Source organism: Syngnathus floridae, unplaced genomic scaffold, assembly GCF_059516105.1.
Source record: "Syngnathus floridae isolate MCC-2025c unplaced genomic scaffold, RoL_Sflo_1.0 HiC_scaffold_198, whole genome shotgun sequence".
In the NCBI taxonomy this organism is placed as follows: domain Eukaryota; kingdom Metazoa; phylum Chordata; class Actinopteri; order Syngnathiformes; family Syngnathidae; genus Syngnathus; species Syngnathus floridae.
Window position 1 is genome coordinate 25,001 of NW_028284196.1, and position 5,369 is coordinate 30,369.

Genomic DNA, 5,369 nt, shown 5'->3' on the forward strand with positions numbered 1-5,369 from the left:
GATCGCCGCGCGGCGGGACGGTCACGGAACGGTATTGACGGGGAGACGAGCTCGGGGAGAGCGAACTCGGCAACGGGGGTGGCACATCGGTTGGGCTCGAGCAGGCGGCTTAGGAGCAACCGCGAGGGAACACGGCGGGGTCCGGGGGAAGGGCGACGGCCGCCCGCGACTCGTCACGGTGACCCAGGCGGGAAGCTGCGCTCCGTCCGAGTCAGACTCGGTCGTCGCGGCCCGGCTGAGGCTCGCTTGGTCGAGGGGGCGCGGCGCTGTGCCGGCGACTTTGCCCGCGCGAGGCACGTACGCTGTGGTCCGAAGGAAGAAGCGCGCGTCCCGAGTCAGACTCGGGCGCCGCAACCCGACGGTATCTCGCTGCGGCCAGGATGCGGAGTTGAGTCGGCACTGGGGGGATCCGGGAAGGACGAAGGGGCGGCGGCCAACAGTCGCAGCTCGTCGCCGCTGTCACCCAGACGGGAAGCTGCGCCCCGGCCGAGTCAGACTCGGTCGGTGCGGCCCGCTGCGGCCAGCTGGAGAGTGAGCTACGTGCCTGTACCGTGCTCCCGACGAACCGTCCCGGGGGGCTGGTGACGTCGCGCGATCGGCGCTTGATGCTGCGACCGGGAGGGAAGCTGCGCCCCGTCCGAGTCAGACTCGGTCGTTGCGGCCCACCCGAGCCCGCACGCCTCACGCGGAGGGGTCATACGCCCCGGCGGCCACGATAGACGTCCTCCCGCTTCGCGGTGGTCGGGAGGGCTTAGCGGATAGGTGCAGATGCGGGGGCGGCTTCCCGAGATAGCCGTCCCTAGGTTAGGCGAGGGTTTGAGAAACATCTTTCGCGGTAGACCGGCGCGGCCGGCGGACGCCCACGTGGCGTGCCGCGAGTCGGATCGCGCGCTCGGCCTCCGTTGATGGCCGCTAGGTGCGTGCGTGGAATCGGGGCGTCTCGGTCTCGCTGCCGTACGGCTCGCGCTAGGCCTGCGGGGGCGGCGTCGGAGCGCGCGCTCGCGCGGCGGCCGTAGCGCTAGAGGGCGACCCGCAAGTGGGGAGGAACCGTCCACCCAACGCCGGCGCTAGCCGGGGCCGGTGGGGGCCCTACCAAGGCGGGTCATGGTCGCATGTCGGTCGGTCCGGCCTCTGTTTACCGAGGCGGCCGGCACCTCCATCTGCCTTGGATGCCCCGAATCCGCAGACTTTCCTCCGGCCTCAGCTTAACGAGACGGCCGTTGCCTCCATCCTTGGATGTTAACATTCGCAGAGTTTCAGCTCCGGGCTAGGGCGGGTGAAGTCGTCTCGAACCACGTGCCTGAAGGCCGCCTCGCGCCGGATGCAGGCCCCGCTCTGTCGTGCGGTGTGACCGTCCAACGCGGGCATCGCTAGATTAGCCGTGGCCACGATCCTTCCACACCGCGAGCCTTTCGCCCTCGGCCGCTCAGTTCGCGGGCCGCTGATCCCGCTCCATCTCTCCGGCCTGTGTTTAAGGAGGCGGCCGCTCCTCCTTCCTTGGATGGACCATTCGCATATTTTTCGCCCGGCCTGTGTTTAAGGAGGCGGCCGGTAACTCCCTTTCTTGGATGAGACCCAACATTCGCATATTTTTCGCCCGGCCTGTGTTTAAGGAGGCGGCCGGTCCTCCCATTCTGCCAGTGTTCCTTGGACTTTGAATATTTCAAAGTCTTTCCGCCCAACATTCGCATATTTTTCGCCCGGCCTGTGTTTAAGGAGGCGGCCGGTCCTCCCATTCTGCCAGTGTTCCTTGGACTTTGAAAATTTCAAAGTCTTTCCGCTCCGGGCTAGGGCGGGTGAGGTCGTCTCGAACCACGTGCCTGAAGGCCGCCTCGCGCCAGATGCGGCCCCGCTCTGTCGTGCGGTGTGACCGTCCAACGCGGGCATCGCTAGATTAGCCGTGGCCACGATCCTTCCACACCGCGAGCCTTTCGCCCTCGGCCGGTGTCGGTCAACGTGTGGGTGGGGGGGAAGGACGGCTGCCGGGAGCAGACAGCCGTCCCCGGGTGGGGTGTACAGTCCTTCCACCGCGGCCGCCGGGAGCAGACGGCCGTCGAGCGATTCTGCCATTGTTCCTAGGACTTTGTACATTTTAAAGACCCTCCGCGCGGGCCGCTGATCCCGCTCGGTCGCTCCGGCCTGTGTTTAAGGAGGCGGCCGGTCCTCCCATTCTGCCAGTGTTCCTTGGACTTTGAATATTTCAAAGTCTTTTCGCTCCGGGCTAGGGCGGGTGAGGTCGTCTCGAACCACGTGCCTGAAGGCCGCCTCGCGCCGGATGCAGGCCCCGCTCTGTCGTGCGGTGTGACCGTCCAACGCGGGCATCGCTAGATTAGCCGTGGCCACGATCCTTCCACACCGCGAGCCTTTCGCCCTCGGCCGGTGTCGGTCAACGTGTGGGGTGGGGGGGAAGGACGGCTGCCGGGAGCAGACAGCCGTCCCCGGGTGGGGTGTACAGTCCCTTCACCGCGGCCGCCGGGAGCAGACGGCCGTCGAGCGATTCTGCCATTGTCCCTAGGACTTTGTACATTTCAAAGACCCTGCGCGCGGGCCGCTGATCCCGCTCGGTCGCTCCGGCCTGTGTTTAAGGAGGCGGCCGGTCCTCCCATTCTGCCAGTGTTCCTTGGACTTTGAAAAGTCTTTCCGCTCCGGGCTAGGGCGGGTGAGGTCGTCTCGAACCACGTGCCTGAAGGCCGCCTCGCGCCGGATGCAGGCCCCGCTCTGTCGTGCGGTGTGACCGTCCAACGCGGGCATCGCTAGATTAGCCGTGGCCACGATCCTTCCACACCGCGAGCCTTTCGCCCTCGGCTGATGTTCAACCAACGTGTGGGGAGGGGGTTATGGACGGCTGCCGGGAGCAGACAGCCGTCCCCGGGAGGGGAGACTTCACGGCGGCCGCCGGGAGCAGACGGCCGTCGAGAGATTCTGCCAGTGTTCCTTGGACTTTGACTATTTCAAAGTCTTTCCGCTCCGGGCTAGGGCGGGTGAGGTCGTCTCGAACCACGTGCCTGAAGGCCGCCTCGCGCCGGATGCAGGCCCCGCTCTGTCGTGCGGTGTGACCGTCCGACGCGGGCATCGCTAGATTAGCCGTGGCCACGATCCTTCCACACCGCGAGCCTTTCGCCCTCGGCCGGTGTTCGCTCAACGCGCGGGCCGCTGATCCCGCTCCATCTCTCCGGCCTGTGTTTAAGGAGGCGGCCGGTCCTCCCATTCTGCCAGTGTTCCTTGGACTTTGAAAATTTCAAAGTCTTTCCGCTCCGGGCTAGGGCGGGTGAGGTCGTCTCGAGCCACGTGCCTGAAGGCCGCCTCGCGCCGGATGCAGGCCCCGCTCTGTCGTGCGGTGTGACCGTCCAACGCGGGCATCGCTAGATTAGCCGTGGCCACGATCCTTCCACACCGCGAGCCTTTCGCCCTCGGCTGGTGTTCGTCCAACGTGTGGGGAGGGGGTTAAGGACGGCTGCCGGGAGCAGACAGCCGTCCCCGGGAGGGGAGACTTCACGGCGGCCGCCGGGAGCAGACGGCCGTCGAGAGATTCTGCCAGCGTTCCTTGTACTTTGAATATTTCACAGCCGTGCTCGCACTTAGGAAATTTTCGAGCGCTGTGGCACTTAGACATTTTTCGTCAAGCGTGGCACTTAGAAATTTTTCGTCAAGAGAGGCACTTAGACATTTTTCGTCAAGAGTGACACTTAGAAAATTTTTCACTCTCTTTGTGCCTTCCAGGGTGCTGTGCAACCCTGCGTGTTGTGTTCCCACCGAGCAAGGGGCGCTGCTGGCGGCCATGACCAAGCGCTCGGCACCGGGCCCTTTCATTTTGTGGGGTAAATTATGCGCCCCCCATGCTCGTTCTGACTATATTTTGCGAAAGGGGGGTAAATCGTTGATGAGTACGCTGACTAGGGGGACCATTTAGCGTACTCTGGCGCACCTGAAGACCAAAGTTGGTACTGCACCCTCCCCCTGGTACCCCAGCCCCTGGTACCTAAAGAGGGAGAGGCCGAATTTTCGCTTTTTGGGGCCGACCGAGGGAACCAGCCGAGGCGGACACTTTTCGGCTCAAGAGCCGTTGGCACTTAGAAAAAATTCGCACAAGTTGGCAGGGCTACCAGGGGAAGAGGCCGAATTTTCGCTTTTGAAGGCCGACCGCGGGAACCAGCCGAGGCGGACACTTTTCGGCTCAAGAGCCGTTGGCACTTAGAAAATATTTGCCAAACTTGGCTTGACTTCCAGGAGAAGAGGCCGAATTTTCACTTTTGGTGGCCGACCTGGGGAACCAGCCGAGGCGGACACTTTTCGGCTCAAGAGCCGTTGGCACTTAGAAAATATTTGCCAAACTTGGCTTGACTTCCAGGAGAAGAGGCCGAATTTTCACTTTTGGTGGCCGTTATGGGGAACCAGCCGAGGCGGACACTTTTCGGCTCAAGAGCCGTTGGCACTTAGAAAATATTTGCCAAACATGGCTTGACTTCCAGGAGAAGAGGCCGAATTTTCACTTTTGGTGGCCGTTATGGGGAACCAGCCGAGGCGGACACTTTACGCTGGTTGAGTCGTTGGCACTTAGAAAATATTTGCCAAACTTGGCTTGACTTCCAGGAGAAGAGGCCGAATTTTCACTTTTGGTGGCCGACCTGGGGAACCAGCCGAGGCGGACACTTTACGCTGGTTGAGTCGTTGGCACTTAGAAAATATCTGCCAAACTTGGCTTGACTTCCAGGAGAAGAGGCCGAATTTTCACTTTTGGTGACCGACCTGGGGAACCAGCCGAGGCGGACACTTTACGCTGGTTGAGTCGTTGGCACTTAGAAAATATTTGCCAAACTTGGCTTGACTTCCAGGAGAAGAGGCCGAATTTTCACTTTTGGTGGCCGACCTGGGGAACCAGCCGAGGCGGACACTTTACGCTGGTTGAGTCGTTGGCACTTAGAAAATATTCGCCAAACTTGGCAAGACTTCCAGGAGAAGAGGCCGAATTTTCACTTTTGGTGGCCGACCTGGGGAACCAGCCGAGGCGGACACTTTACGCTGGTTGAGTCGTTGGCACTTAGAAAATATTTGCCAAACTTGGCTTGACTTCCAGGAGAAGAGGCCGAATTTTCACTTTTCATGGCCGTTATGGGGAACCAGCCGAGGCGGACACTTTGCGCTGGTTGAGTCGTTGGCACTTAGAAAATATTTGCCAAACTTGGCTTGACTTCCAGGAGAAGAGGCCGAATTTTCACTTTTGGTGGCCGTTATGGGGAACCAGCCGAGGCGGACACTTTAGGCTGGTTGAGTCGTTGGCACTCAGAAAATATTCGCCAAACTTGGCCAGACTTCCAGGAGAAGAGGCCGAATTTTCACTTTTGGTGACCGACCTGGGGAACCAGCCGAGG